The sequence below is a fragment of the Triturus cristatus genome, chromosome 11 (assembly GCF_964204655.1).
Source record: "Triturus cristatus chromosome 11, aTriCri1.1, whole genome shotgun sequence".
In the NCBI taxonomy this organism is placed as follows: domain Eukaryota; kingdom Metazoa; phylum Chordata; class Amphibia; order Caudata; family Salamandridae; genus Triturus; species Triturus cristatus.
In genome coordinates this window covers 936043992-936061213 of record NC_140594.1, presented here as the reverse complement: position 1 = coordinate 936061213, position 17222 = coordinate 936043992, and the positions used below count along the sequence as shown (strand labels likewise).

Sequence of the window (17222 nt, the reverse complement as noted above, 5' to 3'; positions counted from 1 at the left end):
TTTATTGTGAAAATCAAAAGCTCTTTAGAAAATCAAATCTCAATTTTAGTTTTTAACCTCACATACTTCTCTGCAACATTGCTAGTTCCAGGATATAAAGCAGGGTTTAGTAGCGTTGGAGGCAGCCAGGCTTTTATGAACTATCATGACCAACACAATGTGATCCATATTACTCTCATCTTGACAGAAATTATGTTCAGGCACAGTCTCCCACTATAAGGTAGTGAGGACATGCTGATGCTGTGAGCGTCTTTTTAATGCATAAAGGAATTATTGTGAGTTAAACTTGCCTTGTATATTGGTAAAATGATGCCGTATGCCGGAAGACTTCCTTTTTTTTTTTTGTTCTTCAGTCTCGGCAATTCAGAGAAACTCGGTTGTGAAACACTGCCACCTCTGGTCATTCAGTATAATCTGTAGATGGAAAAGTCCACTGTTAGCACATTTTCTATAAGCAATACAAAAAAATCTTGATTTTTAGAAAGGGTAAACAGATCAATACTATGGAGTCTTTTATTGTGAAAATCAACAGCTCATTAGAAAATCAAATCTCAATTTTAGTTTTTAACCTCACATACTTCTCTGCAACATTGCTAGCTCCAGGATATAAAGCAGGCTTTAGTAGCGTTGGAGGCAGCCAGGCTTTTATGAACTATCATGACCAACACAATGTGATCCATATTACTCTCATCTTGACAGAAATTATGTTCAGGCACAGTCTCCAACTATAAGGTAGTGAGGACATACTGATGCTGTGAGCGTCTTTTTAATGCATAAAGGAATTATTGTGAGTTAAACTTGCCTTGCATATTGGTAAAATGATGCCGTATGCCGGAAGACTTCCTTTTTTTTTTCTTCAGTCTCGGCAATTCAGAGAAACTAGGTTGTGAAACACTGCCACCTCTGGTCATTCAGTATAATCTGCAGATGGAAAAGTCCACTGTTAGCACATTTTCTATAAGCAATACAAAAAAATCGTGATTTTTAGAAAGGGTAAACAGATCAATACTATGGAGTCTTTTATTGTGAAAATCAAAAGCTCTTTAGAAAATCAAATCTCAATTTTAGTTTTTAACCTCACATACTTCTCTGCAACATTGCTAGTTCCAGGATATAAAGCAGGGTTTAGTAGCGTTGGAGGCAGCCAGGCTTTTATGAACTATCATGACCAACACAATGTGATCCATATTACTCTCATCTTGACAGAAATTATGTTCAGGCACAGTCTCTCACTATAAGGTAGTGAGGACATGCTGATGCTGTGAGCGTCTTTTTAATGCATAAAGGAATTATTGTGAGTTAAACTTGCCTTGTATATTGGTAAAATGATGCCGTATGCCGGAAGACTTCCTTTTTGTTTTTTTGTTCTTCAATCTCGGCAATTCAGAGAAACTCGGTTGTGAAACACTGCCACCTCTGGTCATTCAGTATAATCTGCAGATGGAAAAGTCCACTGTTAGCACATTTTCTATAAGCAATACAAAAAAATCTTGATTTTTAGAAAGCGTAAACAGATCAATACTATGGAGCCTTTTATTGTGAAAATCAACAGCTCATTAGAAAATCAAATCTCAATTTTAGTTTTTAACCTCACATACTTCTCTAGAACATTGCTAGTTCCAGGATATAAAGCAGGCTTTAGTAGCGTTGGAGGCAGCCAGGCTTTTATGAACTATCATGACCAACACAATGTGATCCATATTACTTTCATCTTGACAGAAATTATGTTCAGGCACAGTCTCCCACTATAAGGTAGTGAGGACATGCTGATGCTGTGAGCGTCTTTTTAATGCATAAAGGAATTATTGTGAGTTAAACTTGCCTTGTATATTGGTAAAATGATGCCGTATGCCGGAAGACTTCCTTTTTTTTTTTTGTTCTTCAGTCTCGGCAATTCAGAGAAACTCGGTTGTGAAACACTGCCACCTCTGGTCATTCAGTATAATCTGTAGATGGAAAAGTCCACTGTTAGCACATTTTCTATAAGCAATACAAAAAAATCTTGATTTTTAGAAAGGGTAAACAGATCAATACTATGGAGTCTTTTATTGTGAAAATCAAAAGCTCATTAGAAAATCAAATCTCAATTTTAGTTTTTAACCTCACATACTTCTCTGCAACATTGCTAGCTCCAGGATATAAAGCAGGCTTTAATAGCGTTGGAGGCAGCCAGGCTTTTATGAACTATCATGACCAACACAATGTGATCCATATTACTTTCATCTTGACAGAAATTATGTTCAGGCACAGTCTCCCACTGTAAGGTAGTGAGGACATGCTGATGCTGTGAGCGTCTTTTTAATGCATAAAGGAATTATTGTGAGTTAAACTTGCCTTGTATATTGGTAAAATGATGCCGTATGCCGGAAGACTTCCTTTTTTTTTTTTGTTCTTCAGTCTCGGCAATTCAGAGAAACTCGGTTGTGAAACACTGCCACCTCTGGTCATTCAGTATAATCTGTAGATGGAAAAGTCCACTGTTAGCACATTTTCTATAAGCAATACAAAAAAATCTTGATTTTTAGAAAGGGTAAACAGATCAATACTATGGAGTCTTTTATTGTGAAAATCAAAAGCTCTTTAGAAAATCAAATCTCAATTTTAGTTTTTAACCTCACATACTTCTCTGCAACATTGCTAGTTCCAGGATATAAAGCAGGGTTTAGTAGCGTTGGAGGCAGCCAGGCTTTTATGAACTATCATGACCAACACAATGTGATCCATATTACTCTCATCTTGACAGAAATTATGTTCAGGCACAGTCTCTCACTATAAGGTAGTGAGGACATGCTGATGCTGTGAGCGTCTTTTTAATGCATAAAGGAATTATTGTGAGTTAAACTTGCCTTGTATATTGGTAAAATGATGCCGTATGCCGGAAGACTTCCTTTTTGTTTTTTTGTTCTTCAATCTCGGCAATTCAGAGAAACTCGGTTGTGAAACACTGCCACCTCTGGTCATTCAGTATAATCTGCAGATGGAAAAGTCCACTGTTAGCACATTTTCTATAAGCAATACAAAAAAATCTTGATTTTTAGAAAGCGTAAACAGATCAATACTATGGAGCCTTTTATTGTGAAAATCAACAGCTCATTAGAAAATCAAATCTCAATTTTAGTTTTTAACCTCACATACTTCTCTAGAACATTGCTAGTTCCAGGATATAAAGCAGGCTTTAGTAGCGTTGGAGGCAGCCAGGCTTTTATGAACTATCATGACCAACACAATGTGATCCATATTACTTTCATCTTGACAGAAATTATGTTCAGGCACAGTCTCCCACTATAAGGTAGTGAGGACATGCTGATGCTGTGAGCGTCTTTTTAATGCATAAAGGAATTATTGTGAGTTAAACTTGCCTTGTATATTGGTAAAATGATGCCGTATGCCGGAAGACTTCCTTTTTTTTTTTTGTTCTTCAGTCTCGGCAATTCAGAGAAACTCGGTTGTGAAACACTGCCACCTCTGGTCATTCAGTATAATCTGTAGATGGAAAAGTCCACTGTTAGCACATTTTCTATAAGCAATACAAAAAAATCTTGATTTTTAGAAAGGGTAAACAGATCAATACTATGGAGTCTTTTATTGTGAAAATCAAAAGCTCATTAGAAAATCAAATCTCAATTTTAGTTTTTAACCTCACATACTTCTCTGCAACATTGCTAGCTCCAGGATATAAAGCAGGCTTTAATAGCGTTGGAGGCAGCCAGGCTTTTATGAACTATCATGACCAACACAATGTGATCCATATTACTTTCATCTTGACAGAAATTATGTTCAGGCACAGTCTCCCACTGTAAGGTAGTGAGGACATGCTGATGCTGTGAGCGTCTTTTTAATGCATAAAGGAATTATTGTGAGTTAAACTTGCCTTGTATATTGGTAAAATGATGCCGTATGCCGGAAGACTTCCTTTTTTTTTTTTGTTCTTCAGTCTCGGCAATTCAGAGAAACTCGGTTGTGAAACACTGCCACCTCTGGTCATTCAGTATAATCTGTAGATGGAAAAGTCCACTGTTAGCACATTTTCTATAAGCAATACAAAAAAATCTTGATTTTTAGAAAGGGTAAACAGATCAATACTATGGAGTCTTTTATTGTGAAAATCAAAAGCTCTTTAGAAAATCAAATCTCAATTTTAGTTTTTAACCTCACATACTTCTCTGCAACATTGCTAGTTCCAGGATATAAAGCAGGGTTTAGTAGCGTTGGAGGCAGCCAGGCTTTTATGAACTATCATGACCAACACAATGTGATCCATATTACTCTCATCTTGACAGAAATTATGTTCAGGCACAGTCTCTCACTATAAGGTAGTGAGGACATGCTGATGCTGTGAGCGTCTTTTTAATGCATAAAGGAATTATTGTGAGTTAAACTTGCCTTGTATATTGGTAAAATGATGCCGTATGCCGGAAGACTTCCTTTTTGTTTTTTTGTTCTTCAATCTCGGCAATTCAGAGAAACTCGGTTGTGAAACACTGCCACCTCTGGTCATTCAGTATAATCTGCAGATGGAAAAGTCCACTGTTAGCACATTTTCTATAAGCAATACAAAAAAATCGTGATTTTTAGAAAGGGTAAACAGATCAATACTATGGAGTCTTTTATTGTGAAAATCAAAAGCTCTTTAGAAAATCAAATCTCAATTTTAGTTTTTAACCTCACATACTTCTCTGCAACATTGCTAGTTCCAGGATATAAAGCAGGGTTTAGTAGCGTTGGAGGCAGCCAGGCTTTTATGAACTATCATGACCAACACAATGTGATCCATATTACTCTCATCTTGACAGAAATTATGTTCAGGCACAGTCTCTCACTATAAGGTAGTGAGGACATGCTGATGCTGTGAGCGTCTTTTTAATGCATAAAGGAATTATTGTGAGTTAAACTTGCCTTGTATATTGGTAAAATGATGCCGTATGCCGGAAGACTTCCTTTTTGTTTTTTTGTTCTTCAATCTCGGCAATTCAGAGAAACTCGGTTGTGAAACACTGCCACCTCTGGTCATTCAGTATAATCTGCAGATGGAAAAGTCCACTGTTAGCACATTTTCTATAAGCAATACAAAAAAATCTTGATTTTTAGAAAGCGTAAACAGATCAATACTATGGAGCCTTTTATTGTGAAAATCAACAGCTCATTAGAAAATCAAATCTCAATTTTAGTTTTTAACCTCACATACTTCTCTAGAACATTGCTAGTTCCAGGATATAAAGCAGGCTTTAGTAGCGTTGGAGGCAGCCAGGCTTTTATGAACTATCATGACCAACACAATGTGATCCATATTACTTTCATCTTGACAGAAATTATGTTCAGGCACAGTCTCCCACTATAAGGTAGTGAGGACATGCTGATGCTGTGAGCGTCTTTTTAATGCATAAAGGAATTATTGTGAGTTAAACTTGCCTTGTATATTGGTAAAATGATGCCGTATGCCGGAAGACTTCCTTTTTTTTTTTTGTTCTTCAGTCTCGGCAATTCAGAGAAACTCGGTTGTGAAACACTGCCACCTCTGGTCATTCAGTATAATCTGTAGATGGAAAAGTCCACTGTTAGCACATTTTCTATAAGCAATACAAAAAAATCTTGATTTTTAGAAAGGGTAAACAGATCAATACTATGGAGTCTTTTATTGTGAAAATCAAAAGCTCATTAGAAAATCAAATCTCAATTTTAGTTTTTAACCTCACATACTTCTCTGCAACATTGCTAGCTCCAGGATATAAAGCAGGCTTTAATAGCGTTGGAGGCAGCCAGGCTTTTATGAACTATCATGACCAACACAATGTGATCCATATTACTTTCATCTTGACAGAAATTATGTTCAGGCACAGTCTCCCACTGTAAGGTAGTGAGGACATGCTGATGCTGTGAGCGTCTTTTTAATGCATAAAGGAATTATTGTGAGTTAAACTTGCCTTGTATATTGGTAAAATGATGCCGTATGCCGGAAGACTTCCTTTTTTTTTTTTGTTCTTCAGTCTCGGCAATTCAGAGAAACTCGGTTGTGAAACACTGCCACCTCTGGTCATTCAGTATAATCTGTAGATGGAAAAGTCCACTGTTAGCACATTTTCTATAAGCAATACAAAAAAATCTTGATTTTTAGAAAGGGTAAACAGATCAATACTATGGAGTCTTTTATTGTGAAAATCAAAAGCTCTTTAGAAAATCAAATCTCAATTTTAGTTTTTAACCTCACATACTTCTCTGCAACATTGCTAGTTCCAGGATATAAAGCAGGGTTTAGTAGCGTTGGAGGCAGCCAGGCTTTTATGAACTATCATGACCAACACAATGTGATCCATATTACTCTCATCTTGACAGAAATTATGTTCAGGCACAGTCTCCCACTATAAGGTAGTGAGGACATGCTGATGCTGTGAGCGTCTTTTTAATGCATAAAGGAATTATTGTGAGTTAAACTTGCCTTGTATATTGGTAAAATGATGCCGTATGCCGGAAGACTTCCTTTTTTTTTTTTGTTCTTCAGTCTCGGCAATTCAGAGAAACTCGGTTGTGAAACACTGCCACCTCTGGTCATTCAGTATAATCTGTAGATGGAAAAGTCCACTGTTAGCACATTTTCTATAAGCAATACAAAAAAATCGTGATTTTTAGAAAGGGTAAACAGATCAATACTATGGAGTCTTTTATTGTGAAAATCAAAAGCTCTTTAGAAAATCAAATCTCAATTTTAGTTTTTAACCTCACATACTTCTCTGCAACATTGCTAGTTCCAGGATATAAAGCAGGGTTTAGTAGCGTTGGAGGCAGCCAGGCTTTTATGAACTATCATGACCAACACAATGTGATCCATATTACTCTCATCTTGACAGAAATTATGTTCAGGCACAGTCTCTCACTATAAGGTAGTGAGGACATGCTGATGCTGTGAGCGTCTTTTTAATGCATAAAGGAATTATTGTGAGTTAAACTTGCCTTGTATATTGGTAAAATGATGCCGTATGCCGGAAGACTTCCTTTTTGTTTTTTTGTTCTTCAATCTCGGCAATTCAGAGAAACTCGGTTGTGAAACACTGCCACCTCTGGTCATTCAGTATAATCTGCAGATGGAAAAGTCCACTGTTAGCACATTTTCTATAAGCAATACAAAAAAATCTTGATTTTTAGAAAGCGTAAACAGATCAATACTATGGAGCCTTTTATTGTGAAAATCAACAGCTCATTAGAAAATCAAATCTCAATTTTAGTTTTTAACCTCACATACTTCTCTAGAACATTGCTAGTTCCAGGATATAAAGCAGGCTTTAGTAGCGTTGGAGGCAGCCAGGCTTTTATGAACTATCATGACCAACACAATGTGATCCATATTACTTTCATCTTGACAGAAATTATGTTCAGGCACAGTCTCCCACTATAAGGTAGTGAGGACATGCTGATGCTGTGAGCGTCTTTTTAATGCATAAAGGAATTATTGTGAGTTAAACTTGCCTTGTATATTGGTAAAATGATGCCGTATGCCGGAAGACTTCCTTTTTTTTTTTTGTTCTTCAGTCTCGGCAATTCAGAGAAACTCGGTTGTGAAACACTGCCACCTCTGGTCATTCAGTATAATCTGTAGATGGAAAAGTCCACTGTTAGCACATTTTCTATAAGCAATACAAAAAAATCTTGATTTTTAGAAAGGGTAAACAGATCAATACTATGGAGTCTTTTATTGTGAAAATCAAAAGCTCATTAGAAAATCAAATCTCAATTTTAGTTTTTAACCTCACATACTTCTCTGCAACATTGCTAGCTCCAGGATATAAAGCAGGCTTTAATAGCGTTGGAGGCAGCCAGGCTTTTATGAACTATCATGACCAACACAATGTGATCCATATTACTTTCATCTTGACAGAAATTATGTTCAGGCACAGTCTCCCACTGTAAGGTAGTGAGGACATGCTGATGCTGTGAGCGTCTTTTTAATGCATAAAGGAATTATTGTGAGTTAAACTTGCCTTGTATATTGGTAAAATGATGCCGTATGCCGGAAGACTTCCTTTTTTTTTTTTGTTCTTCAGTCTCGGCAATTCAGAGAAACTCGGTTGTGAAACACTGCCACCTCTGGTCATTCAGTATAATCTGTAGATGGAAAAGTCCACTGTTAGCACATTTTCTATAAGCAATACAAAAAAATCTTGATTTTTAGAAAGGGTAAACAGATCAATACTATGGAGTCTTTTATTGTGAAAATCAAAAGCTCTTTAGAAAATCAAATCTCAATTTTAGTTTTTAACCTCACATACTTCTCTGCAACATTGCTAGTTCCAGGATATAAAGCAGGGTTTAGTAGCGTTGGAGGCAGCCAGGCTTTTATGAACTATCATGACCAACACAATGTGATCCATATTACTCTCATCTTGACAGAAATTATGTTCAGGCACAGTCTCTCACTATAAGGTAGTGAGGACATGCTGATGCTGTGAGCGTCTTTTTAATGCATAAAGGAATTATTGTGAGTTAAACTTGCCTTGTATATTGGTAAAATGATGCCGTATGCCGGAAGACTTCCTTTTTGTTTTTTTGTTCTTCAATCTCGGCAATTCAGAGAAACTCGGTTGTGAAACACTGCCACCTCTGGTCATTCAGTATAATCTGCAGATGGAAAAGTCCACTGTTAGCACATTTTCTATAAGCAATACAAAAAAATCTTGATTTTTAGAAAGCGTAAACAGATCAATACTATGGAGCCTTTTATTGTGAAAATCAACAGCTCATTAGAAAATCAAATCTCAATTTTAGTTTTTAACCTCACATACTTCTCTAGAACATTGCTAGTTCCAGGATATAAAGCAGGCTTTAGTAGCGTTGGAGGCAGCCAGGCTTTTATGAACTATCATGACCAACACAATGTGATCCATATTACTTTCATCTTGACAGAAATTATGTTCAGGCACAGTCTCCCACTATAAGGTAGTGAGGACATGCTGATGCTGTGAGCGTCTTTTTAATGCATAAAGGAATTATTGTGAGTTAAACTTGCCTTGTATATTGGTAAAATGATGCCGTATGCCGGAAGACTTCCTTTTTTTTTTTTGTTCTTCAGTCTCGGCAATTCAGAGAAACTCGGTTGTGAAACACTGCCACCTCTGGTCATTCAGTATAATCTGTAGATGGAAAAGTCCACTGTTAGCACATTTTCTATAAGCAATACAAAAAAATCTTGATTTTTAGAAAGGGTAAACAGATCAATACTATGGAGTCTTTTATTGTGAAAATCAAAAGCTCATTAGAAAATCAAATCTCAATTTTAGTTTTTAACCTCACATACTTCTCTGCAACATTGCTAGCTCCAGGATATAAAGCAGGCTTTAATAGCGTTGGAGGCAGCCAGGCTTTTATGAACTATCATGACCAACACAATGTGATCCATATTACTTTCATCTTGACAGAAATTATGTTCAGGCACAGTCTCCCACTGTAAGGTAGTGAGGACATGCTGATGCTGTGAGCGTCTTTTTAATGCATAAAGGAATTATTGTGAGTTAAACTTGCCTTGTATATTGGTAAAATGATGCCGTATGCCGGAAGACTTCCTTTTTTTTTTTTGTTCTTCAGTCTCGGCAATTCAGAGAAACTCGGTTGTGAAACACTGCCACCTCTGGTCATTCAGTATAATCTGTAGATGGAAAAGTCCACTGTTAGCACATTTTCTATAAGCAATACAAAAAAATCTTGATTTTTAGAAAGGGTAAACAGATCAATACTATGGAGTCTTTTATTGTGAAAATCAAAAGCTCTTTAGAAAATCAAATCTCAATTTTAGTTTTTAACCTCACATACTTCTCTGCAACATTGCTAGTTCCAGGATATAAAGCAGGGTTTAGTAGCGTTGGAGGCAGCCAGGCTTTTATGAACTATCATGACCAACACAATGTGATCCATATTACTCTCATCTTGACAGAAATTATGTTCAGGCACAGTCTCTCACTATAAGGTAGTGAGGACATGCTGATGCTGTGAGCGTCTTTTTAATGCATAAAGGAATTATTGTGAGTTAAACTTGCCTTGTATATTGGTAAAATGATGCCGTATGCCGGAAGACTTCCTTTTTGTTTTTTTGTTCTTCAATCTCGGCAATTCAGAGAAACTCGGTTGTGAAACACTGCCACCTCTGGTCATTCAGTATAATCTGCAGATGGAAAAGTCCACTGTTAGCACATTTTCTATAAGCAATACAAAAAAATCGTGATTTTTAGAAAGGGTAAACAGATCAATACTATGGAGTCTTTTATTGTGAAAATCAAAAGCTCTTTAGAAAATCAAATCTCAATTTTAGTTTTTAACCTCACATACTTCTCTGCAACATTGCTAGTTCCAGGATATAAAGCAGGGTTTAGTAGCGTTGGAGGCAGCCAGGCTTTTATGAACTATCATGACCAACACAATGTGATCCATATTACTCTCATCTTGACAGAAATTATGTTCAGGCACAGTCTCTCACTATAAGGTAGTGAGGACATGCTGATGCTGTGAGCGTCTTTTTAATGCATAAAGGAATTATTGTGAGTTAAACTTGCCTTGTATATTGGTAAAATGATGCCGTATGCCGGAAGACTTCCTTTTTGTTTTTTTGTTCTTCAATCTCGGCAATTCAGAGAAACTCGGTTGTGAAACACTGCCACCTCTGGTCATTCAGTATAATCTGCAGATGGAAAAGTCCACTGTTAGCACATTTTCTATAAGCAATACAAAAAAATCTTGATTTTTAGAAAGCGTAAACAGATCAATACTATGGAGCCTTTTATTGTGAAAATCAACAGCTCATTAGAAAATCAAATCTCAATTTTAGTTTTTAACCTCACATACTTCTCTAGAACATTGCTAGTTCCAGGATATAAAGCAGGCTTTAGTAGCGTTGGAGGCAGCCAGGCTTTTATGAACTATCATGACCAACACAATGTGATCCATATTACTTTCATCTTGACAGAAATTATGTTCAGGCACAGTCTCCCACTATAAGGTAGTGAGGACATGCTGATGCTGTGAGCGTCTTTTTAATGCATAAAGGAATTATTGTGAGTTAAACTTGCCTTGTATATTGGTAAAATGATGCCGTATGCCGGAAGACTTCCTTTTTTTTTTTTGTTCTTCAGTCTCGGCAATTCAGAGAAACTCGGTTGTGAAACACTGCCACCTCTGGTCATTCAGTATAATCTGTAGATGGAAAAGTCCACTGTTAGCACATTTTCTATAAGCAATACAAAAAAATCTTGATTTTTAGAAAGGGTAAACAGATCAATACTATGGAGTCTTTTATTGTGAAAATCAAAAGCTCATTAGAAAATCAAATCTCAATTTTAGTTTTTAACCTCACATACTTCTCTGCAACATTGCTAGCTCCAGGATATAAAGCAGGCTTTAATAGCGTTGGAGGCAGCCAGGCTTTTATGAACTATCATGACCAACACAATGTGATCCATATTACTTTCATCTTGACAGAAATTATGTTCAGGCACAGTCTCCCACTGTAAGGTAGTGAGGACATGCTGATGCTGTGAGCGTCTTTTTAATGCATAAAGGAATTATTGTGAGTTAAACTTGCCTTGTATATTGGTAAAATGATGCCGTATGCCGGAAGACTTCCTTTTTTTTTTTTGTTCTTCAGTCTCGGCAATTCAGAGAAACTCGGTTGTGAAACACTGCCACCTCTGGTCATTCAGTATAATCTGTAGATGGAAAAGTCCACTGTTAGCACATTTTCTATAAGCAATACAAAAAAATCTTGATTTTTAGAAAGGGTAAACAGATCAATACTATGGAGTCTTTTATTGTGAAAATCAAAAGCTCTTTAGAAAATCAAATCTCAATTTTAGTTTTTAACCTCACATACTTCTCTGCAACATTGCTAGTTCCAGGATATAAAGCAGGGTTTAGTAGCGTTGGAGGCAGCCAGGCTTTTATGAACTATCATGACCAACACAATGTGATCCATATTACTCTCATCTTGACAGAAATTATGTTCAGGCACAGTCTCCCACTATAAGGTAGTGAGGACATGCTGATGCTGTGAGCGTCTTTTTAATGCATAAAGGAATTATTGTGAGTTAAACTTGCCTTGTATATTGGTAAAATGATGCCGTATGCCGGAAGACTTCCTTTTTTTTTTTTGTTCTTCAGTCTCGGCAATTCAGAGAAACTCGGTTGTGAAACACTGCCACCTCTGGTCATTCAGTATAATCTGTAGATGGAAAAGTCCACTGTTAGCACATTTTCTATAAGCAATACAAAAAAATCTTGATTTTTAGAAAGGGTAAACAGATCAATACTATGGAGTCTTTTATTGTGAAAATCAAAAGCTCTTTAGAAAATCAAATCTCAATTTTAGTTTTTAACCTCACATACTTCTCTGCAACATTGCTAGTTCCAGGATATAAAGCAGGGTTTAGTAGCGTTGGAGGCAGCCAGGCTTTTATGAACTATCATGACCAACACAATGTGATCCATATTACTCTCATCTTGACAGAAATTATGTTCAGGCACAGTCTCTCACTATAAGGTAGTGAGGACATGCTGATGCTGTGAGCGTCTTTTTAATGCATAAAGGAATTATTGTGAGTTAAACTTGCCTTGTATATTGGTAAAATGATGCCGTATGCCGGAAGACTTCCTTTTTGTTTTTTTGTTCTTCAATCTCGGCAATTCAGAGAAACTCGGTTGTGAAACACTGCCACCTCTGGTCATTCAGTATAATCTGCAGATGGAAAAGTCCACTGTTAGCACATTTTCTATAAGCAATACAAAAAAATCTTGATTTTTAGAAAGCGTAAACAGATCAATACTATGGAGCCTTTTATTGTGAAAATCAACAGCTCATTAGAAAATCAAATCTCAATTTTAGTTTTTAACCTCACATACTTCTCTAGAACATTGCTAGTTCCAGGATATAAAGCAGGCTTTAGTAGCGTTGGAGGCAGCCAGGCTTTTATGAACTATCATGACCAACACAATGTGATCCATATTACTTTCATCTTGACAGAAATTATGTTCAGGCACAGTCTCCCACTATAAGGTAGTGAGGACATGCTGATGCTGTGAGCGTCTTTTTAATGCATAAAGGAATTATTGTGAGTTAAACTTGCCTTGTATATTGGTAAAATGATGCCGTATGCCGGAAGACTTCCTTTTTTTTTTTTGTTCTTCAGTCTCGGCAATTCAGAGAAACTCGGTTGTGAAACACTGCCACCTCTGGTCATTCAGTATAATCTGTAGATGGAAAAGTCCACTGTTAGCACATTTTCTATAAGCAATACAAAAAAATCTTGATTTTTAGAAAGGGTAAACAGATCAATACTATGGAGTCTTTTATTGTGAAAATCAAAAGCTCATTAGAAAATCAAATCTCAATTTTAGTTTTTAACCTCACATACTTCTCTGCAACATTGCTAGCTCCAGGATATAAAGCAGGCTTTAGTAGCGTTGGAGGCAGCCAGGCTTTTATGAACTATCATGACCAACACAATGTGATCCATATTACTTTCATCTTGACAGAAATTATGTTCAGGCACAGTCTCCCACTGTAAGGTAGTGAGGACATGCTGATGCTGTGAGCGTCTTTTTAATGCATAAAGGAATTATTGTGAGTTAAACTTGCCTTGTATATTGGTAAAATGATGCCGTATGCCGGAAGACTTCCTTTTTTTTTTTTGTTCTTCAGTCTCGGCAATTCAGAGAAACTCGGTTGTGAAACACTGCCACCTCTGGTCATTCAGTATAATCTGTAGATGGAAAAGTCCACTGTTAGCACATTTTCTATAAGCAATACAAAAAAATCTTGATTTTTAGAAAGCGTAAACAGATCAATACTATGGAGCCTTTTATTGTGAAAATCAACAGCTCATTAGAAAATCAAATCTCAATTTTAGTTTTTAACCTCACATACTTCTCTAGAACATTGCTAGTTCCAGGATATAAAGCAGGCTTTAGTAGCGTTGGAGGCAGCCAGGCTTTTATGAACTATCATGACCAACACAATGTGATCCATATTACTTTCATCTTGACAGAAATTATGTTCAGGCACAGTCTCCCACTATAAGGTAGTGAGGACATGCTGATGCTGTGAGCGTCTTTTTAATGCATAAAGGAATTATTGTGAGTTAAACTTGCCTTGCATATTGGTAAAATGATGCCGTATGCCGGAAGACTTCCTTTTTTTTTTCTTCAGTCTCGGCAATTCAGAGAAACTAGGTTGTGAAACACTGCCACCTCTGGTCATTCAGTATAATCTGTAGATGGAAAAGTCCACTGTTAGCACATTTTCTATAAGCAATACAAAAAAATCTTGATTTTTAGAAAGGGTAAACAGATCAATACTATGGAGTCTTTTATTGTGAAAATCAAAAGCTCATTAGAAAATCAAATCTCAATTTTAGTTTTTAACCTCACATACTTCTCTGCAACATTGCTAGCTCCAGGATATAAAGCAGGCTTTAGTAGCGTTGGAGGCAGCCAGGCTTTTATGAACTATCATGACCAACACAATGTGATCCATATTACTTTCATCTTGACAGAAATTATGTTCAGGCACAGTCTCCCACTGTAAGGTAGTGAGGACATGCTGATGCTGTGAGCGTCTTTTTAATGCATAAAGGAATTATTGTGAGTTAAACTTGCCTTGTATATTGGTAAAATGATGCCGTATGCCGGAAGACTTCCTTTTTTTTTTTTGTTCTTCAGTCTCGGCAATTCAGAGAAACTCGGTTGTGAAACACTGCCACCTCTGGTCATTCAGTATAATCTGTAGATGGAAAAGTCCACTGTTAGCACATTTTCTATAAGCAATACAAAAAAATCTTGATTTTTAGAAAGGGTAAACAGATCAATACTATGGAGTCTTTTATTGTGAAAATCAAAAGCTCTTTAGAAAATCAAATCTCAATTTTAGTTTTTAACCTCACATACTTCTCTGCAACATTGCTAGTTCCAGGATATAAAGCAGGGTTTAGTAGCGTTGGAGGCAGCCAGGCTTTTATGAACTATCATGACCAACACAATGTGATCCATATTACTCTCATCTTGACAGAAATTATGTTCAGGCACAGTCTCCCACTATAAGGTAGTGAGGACATGCTGATGCTGTGAGCGTCTTTTTAATGCATAAAGGAATTATTGTGAGTTAAACTTGCCTTGTATATTGGTAAAATGATGCCGTATGCCGGAAGACTTCCTTTTTTTTTTTTGTTCTTCAGTCTCGGCAATTCAGAGAAACTCGGTTGTGAAACACTGCCACCTCTGGTCATTCAGTATAATCTGTAGATGGAAAAGTCCACTGTTAGCACATTTTCTATAAGCAATACAAAAAAATCTTGATTTTTAGAAAGGGTAAACAGATCAATACTATGGAGTCTTTTATTGTGAAAATCAACAGCTCATTAGAAAATCAAATCTCAATTTTAGTTTTTAACCTCACATACTTCTCTGCAACATTGCTAGCTCCAGGATATAAAGCAGGCTTTAGTAGCGTTGGAGGCAGCCAGGCTTTTATGAACTATCATGACCAACACAATGTGATCCATATTACTTTCATCTTGACAGAAATTATGTTCAGGCACAGTCTCCCACTGTAAGGTAGTGAGGACATGCTGATGCTGTGAGCGTCTTTTTAATGCATAAAGGAATTATTGTGAGTTTTACTTGCCTTATAAATTGGTAAAATGATGCCGTATGCCGGAAGACTTCCTTTTTTTTTTTTGTCTTCAGTCTCGGCAATTCAGAGAAACTCGGTTGTGAAACACTGCCACCTCCGGTCATTCAGTATAATCTGTAGATGGAAAAGTCCACTGTTAGCACATTTTCTATAAGCAATACAAAAAAATCTTGATTTTTAGAAAGGGTAAACAGATCAATACTATGGAGTCTTTTATTGTGAAAATCAACAGCTCATTAGAAAATCAAATGTCAATTTTAGTTTTTAACCTCACATACTTCTCTGCAACATTGCTAGTTCCAGGATATAAAGCAGGGTTTAGTAGCGTTGGAGGCAGCCAGGCTTTTATGAACTATCATGACCAACACAATGTGATCCATATTACTCTCATCTTGACAGAAAATATGTTCAGGCACAGTCTCCCACTATAAGGTAGTGAGGACATGCTGATGCTGTGAGCGTCTTTTTAATGCATAAAGGAATTATTGTGAGTTTTACTTGCCTTGCATATTGGTAAAATGATGCCGTATGCCGGAAGACTTCCTTTTTTTTGTTTCTTCAGTCTCGGCAATTCAGAGAAACTCGGTTGTGAAACACTGCCACCTCTGGTCATTCAGTATAATCTGCAGATGGAAAAGTCCACTGTTAGCACATTTTCTATAAGCAATACAAAAAAATCTTGATTTTTAGAAAGGGTAAACAGATCAATACTATGGAGTCTTTTATTGTGAAAATCAACAGCTCATTAGAAAATCAAATGTCAATTTTAGTTTTAAACCTCACATACTTCTCTGCAACATTGCTAGCTCCAGGATATAAAGCAGGCTTTAGTAGCGTTGGAGGCAGCCAGGCTTTTATGAACTATAATGACCAACACAATGTGATCCATATTACTTTCATCTTGATAGAAATTATGTTCAGGCACAGTCTCCCACTGTAAGGTAGTGAGGACATGCTGATGCTGTGAGCGTCTTTTTAATGCATAAAGGAATTATTGTGAGTTTTACTTGCCTTATAAATTGGTAAAATGATCCCGTATGCCGGAAGACTTCCTTTTTTTTTTCTTCAGTCTCGGCAATTCAGAGAAACTAGGTTGTGAAACACTGCCACCTCTGGTCATTCAGTATAATCTGCAGATGGAAAAGTCCACTGTTAGCACATTTTCTATAAGCAATACAAAAAAATCTTGATTTTTAGAAAGCGTAAACAGATCAATACTATGGAGCCTTTTATTGTGAAAATCAACAGCTCATTAGAAAATCAAATCTCAATTTTAGTTTTTAACCTCACATACTTCTCTAGAACATTGCTAGTTCCAGGATATAAAGCAGGCTTTAGTAGCGTTGGAGGCAGCCAGGCTTTTATGAACTATCATGACCAACACAATGTGATCCATATTACTTTCATCTTGACAGAAATTATGTTCAGGCACAGTCTCCCACTATAAGGTAGTGAGGACATGCTGATGCTGTGAGCGTCTTTTTAATGCATAAAGGAATTATTGTGAGTTAAACTTGCCTTGTATATTGGTAAAATGATGCCGTATGCCGGAAGACTTCCTTTT

General features: G+C 36.6%; 2 long non-coding RNA genes across 2 annotated transcripts in view; both read right to left on the bottom strand.

Annotated features, from left to right (window-relative positions):
- LOC146785648 (uncharacterized) overlaps positions 1-9631 on the bottom strand; it is a 33336-nt gene extending 23705 nt beyond the window's left edge. The window contains exons 1-19 of the long non-coding RNA XR_014970724.1: positions 9508-9631; positions 8996-9119; positions 8483-8607; positions 7971-8094; positions 7459-7582; positions 6946-7070; positions 6434-6557; positions 5922-6045; positions 5410-5533; positions 4897-5021; positions 4384-4508; positions 3872-3995; positions 3360-3483; positions 2847-2971; positions 2335-2458; positions 1823-1946; positions 1310-1434; positions 803-921; positions 291-414 (exon numbers count right to left, since the gene is read on the bottom strand). This is a non-coding gene — a long non-coding RNA (uncharacterized LOC146785648). The remainder of the gene's footprint in view (positions 1-290; positions 415-802; positions 922-1309; positions 1435-1822; positions 1947-2334; positions 2459-2846; positions 2972-3359; positions 3484-3871; positions 3996-4383; positions 4509-4896; positions 5022-5409; positions 5534-5921; positions 6046-6433; positions 6558-6945; positions 7071-7458; positions 7583-7970; positions 8095-8482; positions 8608-8995; positions 9120-9507) is intronic.
- Positions 9632-10593: 962 nt separating this feature from the next.
- Positions 10594-16281, bottom strand: LOC146785647 (uncharacterized). The gene is made up of 12 exons (XR_014970720.1): positions 16161-16281; positions 15650-15772; positions 15138-15261; positions 14626-14749; positions 14119-14237; positions 13607-13730; positions 13095-13218; positions 12582-12706; positions 12070-12193; positions 11558-11681; positions 11046-11169; positions 10594-10657 (listed from the first exon to the last, which is right to left on the bottom strand). It is a non-coding gene; the product is annotated as an uncharacterized LOC146785647 (long non-coding RNA).
- Positions 16282-17222: the final 941 nt, after the last annotated feature.